Raw genomic sequence first — 15,108 nt, forward strand, 5'->3', positions numbered from 1 at the left:
AGCAACTTGCCCAAGGTCCAACAACTACCAAACCAGAGCACAAGTCCCTCTCGCTGCGGAGCCCACCAATGACATCCTCCTTCAAAGCTTAAAACTCTACCACTCAAGTAATTCCAAGATGGTATAAGAGAAATCCATCTTCTCTTCTCAAACCCATTGTTTTTGATAGGCCATCAATGAAGGAAAGAAAAAGAAAAATGCTTCCTCTCAAAAAGAATGGTTCCTAACAATAATGGCTACAACACTGAGCTAACGCAGTCCTGCACCAGGGGTTGCTCTGAAAGTTTTAGGTTTTAATTAATTTAAACCTCACAACACACCCAAGATACAGGGACTATTACTATTATTATTCCCATTTTATCGGTGGGAAAACGGAAAGCAAAATAAAGTAGCTTACCCATGGTCACATGGCCCAAAGTATCAGAGCCAAGATTTAAGCTGCATCCCATCTTTTGTGGCTCTTGGCCACTTTCCCCTAAACTCCTTTATCACTCAGACATTATCTTTGAAACATATAGGTGGTATTTCAAATTCCTGTGAACAAAGTAAAAAGCAGAAAGTAATATCCTGGAGCAAAGGTTGGCAAATTACCGCCCACAGGCCAAACCTGGCCTGCCACTTCATTCCGTCAACTTTCACGAGAACATGGTCAGTGGCCGCTTTCACCCTGCTAAAGCTGACCTGCAAAGCCAAAAATACTGCTCATCTGGGGTCTTGCAAAAAAAAAGGTTGCTGATCACTGTTCTGAAAGATGATACCATGTAAACACTCCCCTAAATATTCAAATTAACATACATATTTTATCATTATAAATAAAAACAGCAACAGCTCCCACTTATCAAGTACACACTATTTCTACAAGATCCTAACAGCAACTCATTTTATAACCAAGTAAACTGGGCCTCAGAGTTTAAAATGACTTGCCCAAAAACGCATAGCTAAAATATGGGGACCTTGTTTAAACACAAGGTCTAGCCTCCAAGTCCATATTCTTTCTAAATGACACGTCTTTGAAAATACACAAATGTGCATAGCGATGGAAAAGCAAAATTCTCTATGAAAACTGATTAAAATCACAAGATAAAAATGCCAACTTGAAGGAGACAGAAAATGTTCACGGATGCACAGATATTAAGTGGGTCACAGGTCCATGTTACTTTCTATTCTATTTATATTTTTGCTGTTACTCCGAATGGGTTTATAACCCAGAGACAGCCAAAGCATAGGAAGAATATGGCACATCTTCCTCATGTAAAGATTTGGGGCAACGAACTCATTAAGATAAACAAGAAGGCAGAATACACTTACTCAGAACTGTTAACTCTCCTCTGCCGCCTCTGAAACGTACATCCTCTTCGGATCGATTCACCTGCTCGCATTCCCCTCCTTGTCTAGGATGTCCAGCCCTCTTCAGTTCACCCCCTCACTGCTCTAGCTCCCTCCCATCCAGCTCCCCACCCCATCCGCAGAGACTCTGCTAACCTATGTAGACTACCGTGGAACCAAGGGATGGATTCAACAGAGGTTGAGTTGCTGTTCTTATTTTTATTCATGAAGCCCTTCCTTATTGCTATGCCATTAACCTCCCATACCACTGGACTGATTTATTTAGGTCACTATTAGACTATATTAGACACGCTTTCAATGACAGCCACATCAGAAAGGTAACAAGGAACTGAGCTCAGAATTCAATGTGGGCAAGTAGACGCAGATGCAGATAATACAGCTATTCTGAGAAATAGCTGGGTTAATATTGTTTACCACATTTGGAACTCGCTATTCCAAACAGCTAGTTACCATATTGGGAATCTGAGTAATGTCTCAGAATTCAGCTTAAGAATATTTATGGGAATTCTCTTATGGCACTGTGGGTTAAGAATCCGCACCGTCACAACAGCAGCTTGGGTCACTGCTGGGGTGAGGGTTCAATCCCTGGCCTGGGCACTTCGGCATGCCGTGGACGCAGCCAAAAAAAAAAAAAAGAAGTGTTTACAGTGAATTCTGTCCCTAAATTTACCACTCCTTCTAATGAGACTATAAGCTCAAGGCCAAGGACTACATCTGTGTATCTTCATGATCCCAAATCTTAACCTAGAACTTGAAATAAAAGTATTCAAAACTATTTATAGTAATACACACCATCTGCTTATTATTCACCTACATTAATTCTATCTACCCTGCTAATTTCAGATTAACTTCACTGAGAATAGAGATGTCTTAAATGGCTTTTCCTAGGTCTGAGAGCAAGCATTGCTAACGCAATTCAAGAAACACCTTTAATGGAGTCCCTGTTGTGGCTCGGAGGAAACAAAACTAACTAGCATCCATGAGGATGCAGGTTCCATCCCTGGCCTTGCTCAGTGGGTTAAGGATCTGGCATTGCTGTGAGCTATGGTACAGGTTGCAGACGCAGCTCAGATCCCATGTTGCTGTGGCTGTGGTGTAGGTCGGCAGCTGCAGCTCCAATTCGACCCCTAGCCTGGGAACCTCCATATGCCTAAGGTGTGGCCTTAAATAGACCAAAGACAAAAAATGAAAACAAAAAGAAACACCTTTAAGGAACTCCCTGGTGGCACAGCGGGTCATGGATCTGGTGTTGTCACTGCTGTGGCACAGGTTCAATCCCTGACCCCTCAACTTCTGCATTCCATGAATGTAGCAAAAAAAGAAAAAAAGAAACACCTTTAAAAAATAGTTGCAGGGATTGCTGAAACCAAGATAACTTCCTCCCTTATCCCATGATTCTAATATTAGCCCCTAAAACAGAAGTGCAAAATTCTTTGGAACTATAGCTTTACTAAGTCCTCGACTTTACAGTCCTTAAAAGAATTATGGATTAAGCCATTCATAACTTTAAAACTCTGTTAAGTAATATGGAAAACTTCCCAAACTCTTATTAAACTATAGCATTAAAACATTTAAATAAATAAACATAAAATAATAAAACATTTAAATAAACAGCAGGTGTCCTGGAAAAGTTCTAAGTTTCTCTATATACAGTAAATTCTCAAGTTAACAGTTCAATTATGAATCATCTTAATTTTTTTGTTTTAGATTTTAGTAAAGTATAATTGATTTACAACGTTCTGCCAATTTCTGCTGCACATACATATATATAACTTTTTATATTATCTTCCACCATGTTGTCTCATATAAAAAGTTATATTATGTGTGTGGGACCTCACTGCTTATCCATTCTAAATGTAATAGTTTACATCTACTAACCCCAGACTCCCAGTCCATCCCACTCCCTCCCTGCTTGGCAATTTTTGTTTTTTCTCTTTAATGAAACATCAAAGTTCCTGGACCAGGGATGGAATCGGAGCCACAGCTGTGACCTATGCCACAGCTGCAGCAAAGCCAGATCCTTTAACCCACTTCACCAGCTGGGGATCCGATCCACACCCCTGCAAGCGTTTCAAGCTGCTACAATCAGATTCTTAACCCACGGCGCCACAGGAGGAACTCCTTAATTTTCTTAGTAACAAGAAACAAAGCATTAATATGAGTGAAGTGGAAGGCCCATTCCACAGAAGAGAAAGAGAAGCTGCTGTTGCAGCAACATTAAGTTTACCGAATCTTTAGCTGATGCAAGAAATACAAATCAGGAATTCCCGCTGTGGCTCAGTGGGTTAAAGAACCCAACATAGTACCCAGGGATGCGGGTTCCATCCCTGGCCTTGCTCAGTGGGTTAAGGATCTGGCATTGAGAGCTGCAGTGTAGGTTGCAGATTCGGCTCAGATTTGACATTGCTGTGGCTGTGGCGCAGGCCGGCAGCTGCAGCTCCAATTCGACCCCTACCCTGGGAACCTCCATGTGCTGTGGGTACAGCCCTAAAAAGACAAAATATGTGTGTATATTTATGTAAGTCGAATATAATCTAAAACACATGCTACAGAGATCCCAAATGATAGTCTATTACCTCTTCAATAATTCCTCATAGTAGTGCTTAGTTTGTGTAATGAAAAGATACCTGGAAAAAAAGTGGCACAGCCTAACCTCCAGGCAGCTGAAAAGTAATACTAGCTGGTTAGAAGAGGGAGAAGATTATCTTACAGTGCCATACCAAAGGCTGAAATTCCCCAAGTCTTACCTCAGAGCAGCAACTAGAAGGACAAAACTTCTCAACAGGCAAGGTAAGAGGTGGGTGAAAAAAGGAGGCGAACTCTGCAATTAACACTCTAGTTTTCTGACAAAAGTATTTTGAGGCCAAAATGTGAAAATCAACACTAAGATTCCTAATGACAAGTGAAACAGGTCTGACCAAAAAGTTAGGAACTACTGGAGTTCCCGTCATGGATACTCGTTCCCGTTAACGAACCTGACGAGAATCCCTGAGGACTCGGGTTCCATCCCTGGCCCCCTGAATGGGTTAAGGATCCGGCGTTGCCAAGTGAGCTGTGGTGTAGGCTGCAGACACGGCTCGGATCCCGAGTGGCTGCGGCTGTGGTGTAGGCCGGCAGCTGCAGCTCTGATTCAACCCCTGGTCTGGAACCTCCAGGTGCCACAGGGGTGGCCCTAAAAAGACAAAGGACAAAAATTTTTTAAATAAATAAGTAAATCAAAAATAAGCCTAATTGTTGTCATCTCCTGGGAGGAGGACTAAATGCTTTTGGATCTGTGGTGGAGGGTAGCGATCAGGTCTAATTTCTTCATGAAGTTAACCTGCTTCCCCTACGTAAGTGGACAGAAAAAATGGAAATCTATGAAAAAAACAGGAAGCTGCATGACTGTCTTGCAGAAAAACAGGCAGCACTGCCTGGTGCGGTAGTAAAATAAAGAGACTTCACAAATGTTTTTATCCTAATGTACACAAAACCCCACAAATTTTGGACTACACAGTCTTAACAGGTATTATATACATTATCAACTTGCAGTATAAGAGCCAGCATCTCTGCTACCTCCGCCTAGAGAAAATCAAATTAATTCAAACTACTGTTAGCGAAGTCTACAATAACACATTAGAAACAAAAGCTGCTAAAGCAAGCTACACATTATGGCTACCTATCAGACCCCCAAATAAAATAGTATTCTTTTCTTTATTTTCCCTTCAGCCACCATCTAATTAACCTCATTTCTCATTTTTTGAAATCCTATTTTAAGTACTTTTATAAAAGTAAAAGGGATAATAGTCTGCTATGACATCAACCAGAGCGTGAGGCAAATTATTTCATCAAAATGTTTAATTTGGGGAGAGTTCCCGTTGTGGCACAGCAGAAACGAGTCTGACTAGTATCCTAGCCTCACTCAGTGGGTTGGGGATCAGGCATTGCCTTGAGCTGTGGTGTAAGCTGCAGACAAAGCCTGGATCCCAAGTTGCCGTGGCATAGGCCCGCAGCCGCGGCTCCGTCTGATTCAACCCCTAGCCTGGGAACTTCCATATGCTGCGAGTGAAGCCCTAAAAAGCAATGACTAAATAAATAAAATGTTTAACTTGGGGAATTCCCACTGTGGCGCAACAGGATCAGTGGCGTCTCTGGAGCACTGGGACGCAGGTTTGATCCCGTGGCCTGGGAATTTCATATGCCAAGGGGTGGCCCAAAATGAAAAAAATAAATAAAAATTTAAAAAATAATATATTTCACTTGGAGTTCCTGCTGTGGCACAGTGGGTTGAGAATCCGACTGCAGTGGCCTGGGTGGCTACAGAGTTGTGGGTTTGATCCCTGGCCGGGAGCAGTGCATTAAATTTAGGATCCAGCATTTGCCACTGTTAAGCTTAGATTCAATCCCTGGCCCTGGGAACTTCCACATGCTGTCGATGCGGCCATAAAACAAATATATAAATATACACACACACACATTTATATACATAGATACATATATATATATATATATATTTAACTTGATTAAACTGGATAATATTAATTTGCACTTTTAAAAATACATAAATATACAGCAGAAATTGGCACATTATAAATTAACTATACCCTAATACATTTTAAAATATGTAAATACTTAAATCACAATTTGTTTTTGTTTTTAACTTTTTTTGAGTGCATTAGATGCTAAACAAGTTTCCCCTATAAACAAGACTGACAAATCACTGAGTAACTCACAAAAACCATGTATTAATTCTCAAACAGTACTGATTTTTTTTTACCTCTGAATAAACAATAGTTGAATGTGTTAATGCGAAACGATTGCCAGCTTCCACTAAAGGAAGAATTCTGTGACTGAACAGAGGAACAGTGGGAGTCATTTAGACACTTAACCAGCTCCTGCCTATTGAACAAAACTTCTAAAGTATTAGTAGCTATTAGGTAGGGAAAACCAACGGGCAGTTTTACCCCAAAACTTACCATAAAAAACCCCTTACATGCAGTCCTAGAAAGGGAAGCAATTCCATATAAAAGGTGAGATCTAAAAGCACTTTTAGTTTGCTTTTCAGTTCATGGTTTTCTTTTCAGCTCGTGCACAAGTTAAATATTTTTGTATACTTTTTTCATGTTGTCCCTTCCTATTCAGGGGTCAACAATAACTTCAACAAGTGTATTTGTTAAATCCAATCTCTTAATCTCCTACTTAAGAACCTCAACAATCTCCACCCAAATTTCCCATTATTTCATAACTGTGGACCCTCTAATCCAGGGTCGCATTTTATCTTACCATTAGGACCTCACCACAACACCTTAATGAGCTCCCCATTCTTCGATGCCTACCCAAAATGATCATGGCCAGCTCAAGCCCCTTCTTTCTCCAAAAAATCTTCAAGAACTCTAATCTCTCTCTAAACTTCTGAGTACTCACTGCATAAAAATCAACTCTGTACTTAGTAACAAACAAGCACATTATATGTTGTTTTTTAAAGACACAGTTTAAACCAACCTGCAATATTAGTACATTTTGAGATAACAGATCTCATTTTATAAATCTTATTTCGCCTCAGCACTCTCGAAGAGAGTGGACCTTATATGGAACCAAAAATGCGCACGCATTAGCTGCTGATGAAATATTTGTATTATGAAGGCGCTTCCAACAACCTATTCAGTAAAGCCAAAAATCATGCCCTAATTTATGTTTCTTAATTTAGATTCTCCTATCAGGTTTTCCAAATGCAGAACGCCTGCATTTGGAATATCTACAGAATACTTCTCTATGCTAAGTATTATAATATAGTTACCAAGTCAGTTTAAGATAAGTGATTATCAATTAAAGGAAACAATGAAACTCAAAGGCCAAGAACTATACCTAAAGTTCCTTTTGTATTCCTCCCAGCACAATCCTGGGGTGTACAGTAAGCACTCCAGGAAAACACGTGTGGATAAATAAACTTTCAGCTACTGATAACCATAATCCCAAAGGCTAAACCTGGGGCAACCAACCACATTACTAGAACAGTCTAGTGCCTTAACAATCCCTTAAGCAGTTGATTTCAATAAGCCTAATTCTGAAAAATGTATATTCTAGGATCCCACACTCAGCTATCAAGCCCCGAAAAACTTAAAGCTGACAGTAAACTATGTCGCTGTCTGACTATAATTTCACAATACAGCTTCTCAACAGGTCACCAAAAGGAGCTCTACTACTGCCACCTCCCATGTACAAGGCACTCTGCTAGGAGCCTTGTGCCGGCCTGGGTAAGGAGAGACCTCTACCCCAAGAAGCCAAAGATCTCATAAAGAAGACGTAAACAAATAACAGGACTGACATGTGAAAGCCGTAACTGAAAATGCAGAAAGGAGCGGAAGGGGAGAGAGAGAAAGGAATGAAAATCTCCCAGGAGCTATTGGAAGAAAGTTAAGTGCGTCTGCGTAGCTATAAGAGATACAAGGTGGGGGAGGGGTACCAACCCAGGTAGAGAGACAACCAAAGCCAGGGCAAGAATGCTGAAGTTCCTGTGTGTTCAGAGAGGAACTAGCAGCTCAATCTGACTGCATTCAGCCAAGGGTACAAAACCGATTACAAAATGCCAGGGTCATGGCAGAAGTTACAGCATTTTCACACATTTGGGTTTACAAGGCAACTACGAGCACTTGGGTTTTTAAGAATTTCTTTACAAAGGGGGGGGAGGCCCTCCATAGGATGCCCATGAACCTACTAAGGATACAAAGCAGCTTAAATTACAACTCACAGTGAATTTCAGTTCAAACTCACTTGGGGTTTCCAGGGCATCACACATGTTTACCAGTATAAGGACTTCTAACTGAGTTAATGTGACCTTAGGAAGACAGCACGAGGTACATCTATTTATTCAGAATGCTGCCCACGGGTAGAATGAGTAGGAGCTGTAAAGTCAGGGTGGAACTCATCAGCTATGACAGCCAACAAGTTGATTAAAATACACATTGAAATGCTGTAACTTCAACTCTTGAAGGCTTGTTGATAGACACTTCCGCTTATAAACAGCCTTCAAAAATTCACGTCTGGGTAATAACATCATATTTATAGAAATAAGTATTTCATTTCTAAAAAGAAACAGAATAAACTAAAATGATATATAAAACTCAATTGTGCACTTAACAAACATGCACATTGTCTCAAAACATATTGAGGTCCTGGATGGAGCAGGTAAATGGTCAACCATTAGTGTAAATAATGGACAGTTAAAGAATTTGAAACGGCCTGCACTAATTTTTGTTAATATGTATGATTCAAAGTAACCTGCAATCTCTAAGATACATACCAACAGATTAAAAAGAAAACTCTCAAAATCTTTTTAGCATTTAAAAGTGATCCAACCAGGAGTTCCCATTGTGGTTCAGTGGTTAACGAATCCGACTAGGAACCATGAGGTTGTGGGTTTGATCCCTGGCCTTGCTCAGTGGGTTAAGAATCCGGCGTTGCCATGAGCTGTGGTGTAGGTTGCAAGATGTGCCTCAGATTCCCCGTTGCTGTGGCTCTGGTGTAAGCCACTCTGGTGTAAGCCGGCGGCTACAGATCTGATTAGACCCCTAGCCTGGGAACCTCCACATGCTACGGGAGCAGCCCGAGAAACGGCAAAGACGACAAAAAAAAAAGTGATCCAACCAGAGTTCTTCTCGTGGCTCAATGGTTAAGGAACCCAAGTAGTATCCATGAGGACGCAGGTTTGATCCCTGGCCTCGATCAGTGGGTTAAGGATCTGGCATTGCCATGAGCTGTGGTGTAGGTGGAAGACTCAGCTGGGATCTGGTGTTGCTGTGTCTGTGGTGTAGACTGGCAGCTGCAGCTCCGATTCGACCCCTAGTCTGGGACCCTCCATATGCCACAGGTGCGGCCCTAAAAAGACCAAAAAAAAAAAGTTTTGTTTTTTTTTTTTTGTGAGCTTCAAGTCAATCAGAGCTGCCGGCCTACACCACAGACACAGCAATGTGGGATTGGAGCCGATGCTGCAGCTCACAGCAGCACCGGATTCTTAATCCACTGAGCAAGGCCAGGATCAAACCCGTGTCCTCACAGATACTAGTCATGTTTGTTACCACTGAACCACAACGGGAACTCCAACATTTTTAATCAAAACAAATCAAACAGGACATTACACTAAATCATTACGAAATATTTTCACCTTCGGAATCATTTTATTCTCACAAGATTTATTCCTTCAATGAACATTTAAAGAATTCTTATCATGGGCCAGGCGCTGTGCTAGATACTAGGGCTTAAAAAAAAAAGGAGGGAAGACTGACTTCAAGGAATTCATCATCAACTAAGGAATACTGCTTTATAGTCAAGTATTTTCCAGTCGGATACCTACATACGTAGTAATAAAAGTATGTACAGGGAGAATGGTGTTAAAAAGTGAGGAGATGGGTCCATGTTCCAGATGAAGGAGGGGAGGAAGGGCTGGTGTTCCAATCCATTGTTACAGCCTGATGTCCTGAATACAGTGTTTAGCATTTGTAGCTGACAATTAAAAATCTAGGTTAGGTAGCTATAACCACATTTTGAAGATTAGGTACTTGAAGCTCACAAAGGTTAAATTATTTGCCCAAGGTCACAAAGATAGAAAAGGCGTTGCCAGAACTGGAAGCCGGGTCTTTTACTTTCAAATCACATACTCACTTCAACAGTGCTGTTCGCTAATGAAAGAACACAGTGATGGGCCGCCTTTTAACTGTAGGCCCCTGGAATGACTTTTTAAATCAAGCATAACTGCAAAACGGATTATTAACAACAGCTTCTACATACTTAAGACACAACGGGTTAAGTCAATTATGAACAAGTTGCTTTTTCTTCTAGCCAATCCAGTTAAATGAAACTACAAGAATCACAACCAAAATCCAAAAGTCCTCAGAGCAGACATTTCAGTCTAGGAAACAACTTCTTTGGCCAATACCCTGAAACTATCAGTAAATGAGGATATTAGATTTAAAGAACTGCATTTTCAAAAATCCAGGATGTTAGTTAAGTTAAATTTTACTTAAATGAAAGTCAAGAGCTTGGTTCAGGGAGTTCCCATCATGGCGCAGCGGGGAAACAGCGGGGAAACAAATCCCGACTAGGAACCATGAGGTTGCGGGTTCGATCTCTGGCCCTACTCAATGGGTTAAGGATCCGGCATTGCCGTGAGCTGTGGGGTAGGTGGCACATGTGGCTTTGGGTTTGGCGTTGCTGTGGCTGTGGCATAGGCCAGCAGCTGTAGCTCTGATTGGACCCCTAGCCTGGGAACCTCCATATGCCGCAGGTACAGCCCTAAAAAGCAAAAAAAAAAAAAAAAAAAGAGAGAGAGAGAGAGAGATTGGTTCAGCATCAGTACATTTATCTATTTAGCATAAATAACAGCAAGCACCCACTGTGTACAAAATAACCTAGTAGACTAGATAGAAACTGTAAAGAACAAGTTATGCCTTTATGAAAAAAGGTGTAACATAACTGAACACCACCCAGGCACTAAAAGAAAACACACAAACGTAAAGCTAACATTACATGTTAAGAACTACAAGCACCAAGATTATATAACAATCTACAAATTGCATGTCTTACATAATATCCAAATTCTTACTCTTCCACCCTATCCAGGCACCCTGATGGCAGAGGAAGTCAGGGAGAGTCAAAAGAGGCCGTGATCACTAAACCCAACAGCATCCTGAGGCATCTGCTGGCGCCAAGAACCCTTCCAAGAGCAGGAAGACTGGCTGCAAGACCAGGCTAATATTGGTTTGGAGTGGGAAGGAAAATGGATTTTATTTCCAATCAGGTTTATGAGGGCACTTTCTTGCAAAACACAATGACATTTAGATAATCCCTGCCCTCAGGAAGCCTATAATCCAGTCAGGAAAACAAAAGCAACACATGTCAACAAATCTAGCACTATAATCCCAAAACTGAAGCATACACAGATAACCAAGAAATAAAAGGAAAAGATCACCGCGTAGAAATTTTTGAGGAAGTACTCTCAAGGGATGGGTTGAAGTCAACTGAAAATGATTTAAACGAGGGGAAAGGGCATGTCAGGCAAGCAGTACCAAGAACTTGAGCAGTGGCATGATGGAAAGCTAAAGCAGGTTGCTTTTCAAATTTGAGTCCATCAGATTACCTAGGCAAACAGGCAAAAATAAAGGCCAATTGCTATCACATTTGTTTAAAAAGGTCCCCACCCATCCACTTAAAAGAATTAAAAACAAAAACTCCCTAGATACTGTGAAGAAAACAGATCAAGACCCAGGAATGGTTTTCCTTAATTGAAGTCTCTGATATTAGAAAGAATTTCCTAAGAGCCATAAACAAGAATAGGTATAAATTTTGTCCATAATAGAAACACTTAGGTTTCTCTAAACAGAATTAAAAACATTTGGTGAAAAAGCATGCTAATGCAAACAAACAAACAAAAAATTGTAAGAGAAAAACTGGGACCAAGTTCCACTACCGATCTAGCAACAACTTCACTTTATAAAGTCCTGTAACTTCATTTCTCTAACCTACCTTACATCAACACCTCCCACCACCACTAATGAGAGTTGTACCTTTTTTAAGGACCTCAAAACAGGTAATATAATTTTCTAAAGCTAAGGACAGTGTCTTACACTTATTTAGCAGTTTGTAGGTTTTCATAGCCATTACATCCACTGGATCTTACCACCACCCAGTAGCTAAGAAACAGACTACCCATCCCCATTTTACAGATAAAATAAATGGAGACTAGATAAGGTCTCAAGGCCACACAGCTACTAAGTGGCAATGTTACGAATTCTCAGACCAGCAGGTGTCTTCTTTGTTGGGGTGACTGACGTCCTTACGACAGGATCATAAAACCTTTTCCAGATAATAAACAGAGTAATCTTACAAGTTAAGCCTGGAAAGGTAAACATTACTTCAAACTGACTTTGTTAGGAGAAAGCATTGATTTTTACCCTGGCCTAGCAGCATCCCGTTCATCTTAAAAATATTTTTGCTTTTGCACCTTCAGGAACTCTTACGGCCAAAAGTGTTCTGAAACTTTGAAAAAGTAAATGAAAAATAAACAAGCCTGTTCATGGACACAAACTAAATAGTAAACGCCAGCTAAGCAGGCTTTTTTAAAAACCAAACTCCTGAAAAACTGAGAAATGAATGGAAACAGTGATAATCTTAATTACAGTTCAGTTCTTATGGATTTTGGCACATTCATAGAAAGGCAGATGTGGACAAGGCCCACAACCCCCAGCCATGTTTATGTGCACTCTTTAAAGCTTAAAATAAATGAAATAAAAACTCCTCAAACAATTTCACAAGGATGATATAAAAGCCACATTAGTTCAGTATTTCTGGGCCTGAAAAATGGACCAAGGAGTTTTTAAAATAATTTAGAAATCGTGTTTACTCTACAAGTCACACTAATATTGATTTCTTTGCATGCTGTAGATATAAAAATGAGCCACAAGAAAACCCTCTGCCATTTATCGTCTCTAAACCTCTGCTAATTCCACTCCTCAACCCCAACTGCTTCCCTCCCGCCCCCACCCCCACCCCGGGTAAATGCGACACACACAGGCCTCATATATAGGCCTCTTGGCTTTTTCTCTAACAACTAGGACCTTTGTTCCAAGCGTCGGTTTTTTACCCCACTCAATAGCTCTTTCAACTTTGTACCCCGTATTTTTGTTTGGTTTTTGGAGAGGAGATTCTGAGCCTCCACTTTCCGGGTCTTTAAGAAATGAAACCCCAAAAATATCTAAAGAGACTGGAGAGCAACAGAAAGTTCAACACCAGCACTGAAGGGCCTACAAAACAGAGGAAAGCCCGGGGATCGGGTGAACTGGCAGCCCAGGCAAGATCGGGCAAGGCCGACTAGGAAAGGAGACAGCAGGGGAGCAGTTAGACGTCCACTCGGGAACAGACTCACTGCGCTATTAAAGGTCCCCCCCACCACCACCCCACACACCCCAACCTTCCCACACTGACACCCTCCCTTCCCCAATTACCTAACGAAGCAATTAAACTATACCCACCGCCAGACACGGGGCTTAAGTTAAACCTCCCCCAGACAAAGTAAAACGGCATTCTCAAAAACAAACAAATCTGTCTTAAGGGTTTAGGACCAGCCCCTTCCGTTCTCTCCTCGCCACACGGGGTAACCAATTCCCTCCCGTCCCCCAGCAGGAGTTCAAAAGTCTAAGTTATCCCCAACACACCCAACCGCTCCCCCCGCCCCCCGCTCGATGTGCATGTGTTTTTAAATCTTTTCTTCCTCCAGCAAATTAAAGATTACTCTAATTCTGAAGAAGGCAGCGACACGGAGGAAGGACAGGGCTGGGGATTCTATCACCATCGTTATCTGAACTCCCTTCTAACTTGCTTCAGAACTAGAAACCCACTCACGATGGAGAAGGATGGAGGAGAGAGGGTCCCTGAATGGACAGTCGTTATAGTAGGTTTTATGTAATCCACATATAAATAAATTAATCGCCTGACTCGCTCTGAATGCTAATACGATTGGAGTGACAAGTGGCCCACCTCCCTCCCACGGGTCCGAGCCCCCTCCCCCCAATTTCCACGCCGATCTACTTAGAAGGATGCTCTGCTCCTCTCGGCCAAGTTTCTCGGCCTCTTTCATGCCCCCTCTGCATGCCACTCCCGGCGTCATCGTCCCCCAGCCTCAACTTCCCACGGCTGAAACTGCCCAGCGCAGACCCCGTCTCCAGCCTCGCCCGCCCTCAACCGTCCCCCTTGGCAGGAAACCCCTTACTGTGGTCTAAAGTCACTCCGGCCTCTCCCTCCTCTGACCCTCGCTTCCCACAACTGTTGTCACTCGAGCTGCTCCCTAGTTTCCATTTCCGGGCCGTCCCTGGCCCTGGAGCCTCCCCTCTCCCGGTTTCCGGGCCCCCCATCCCATTTCCGGGGAACCCTTGCCGTCTTCACACCCCCCACCTGCACTTCCGGCCCCCCACTTTCTCTCTTCCTAGACGCCCTCCAAGCTCCAAAGCCCACTTCCGGCCCCCCCGACCCCCGCCGGGTTCCCCAAGACCCGCACGCCTTACCCGGGTTCCGTAAAGGGCCCTCCTCATTGCGGGGGTCTGGAGGGGGGGACCCAGCGACCCTCCGCTCCCGCCCGGCCCGGGTCCCTCCAGCCGCGGTCTCCCTCGAGCGCCTATCCCGCAACCCCCGGCCCGGTCCTTCCGCGGCCCCGCTGCCGCCGCCGCCGCCGCCGGGAACAGGCCGAGCGGGGGCCGAATTGCGGCGATGACACAAGCGGGCTTCCTGGGACTTTCTGTTCCAGATCCCACCCCCCCACCGCCGCCCCCCAACCCCTCAGCACAGCCCCCTCCCCCCAGGCCTGGCCCCGTTGCTCGGAACTGCGCCCCAATTACCTAGTTGGGCCCCAAAGTCTCCGGTCCGGACTCGGTGGCGCGGCTGTAACTTCCACTCGCTGCCCCCACCCCCCCCCAGCGGCGGCGGCGGCGGCGGCGGCGGCTCCTCGGGTCCCTTCAATTATCAGCTGAGCCGCAGCACCGCGCCCGGCGTGCGCCTCCGCCCGCGCCGCCTCCCTCCCCGCCCGTTCCAACACCCTCCGGGAACTACTTTATCCCTCGGATCCAGCTGACGGGCTCCTCCGCGGGACAGGCCCCGGGGCCTACTCGCCGCTCATCACATCGCCCCTCCCTCCCCCACCGCCCGGCTCCACTTCCCCAGTGGCCTGCGATCTCCTCCCGATCCCTTCGAGGGACCAGGAAGGGGAATGTGAAGCTTCGCTTGGTATCCCTCCGCCGG

At 43.6% G+C, this 15,108-nt stretch overlaps 1 protein-coding gene across 14 annotated transcripts in view; it reads right to left on the bottom strand.

Annotated features, from left to right (window-relative positions):
• The window catches only part of TRIP12 (thyroid hormone receptor interactor 12), a 153,617-nt gene extending 138,771 nt beyond the window's left edge, over window positions 1-14,846 (bottom strand). For all 14 annotated transcript variants that reach the window (XM_047773702.1, XM_047773703.1, XM_047773700.1 and 11 more), the window contains exon 1: window positions 14,709-14,846. The gene's annotated coding sequence lies outside the window, so the exon portion shown is untranslated. The remainder of the gene's footprint in view (window positions 1-14,708) is intronic.
• Window positions 14,847-15,108: the final 262 nt, after the last annotated feature.

The sequence above is a fragment of the Phacochoerus africanus genome, chromosome 3 (assembly GCF_016906955.1).
Source record: "Phacochoerus africanus isolate WHEZ1 chromosome 3, ROS_Pafr_v1, whole genome shotgun sequence".
Taxonomy (NCBI): Eukaryota; Metazoa; Chordata; class Mammalia; order Artiodactyla; family Suidae; genus Phacochoerus; species Phacochoerus africanus.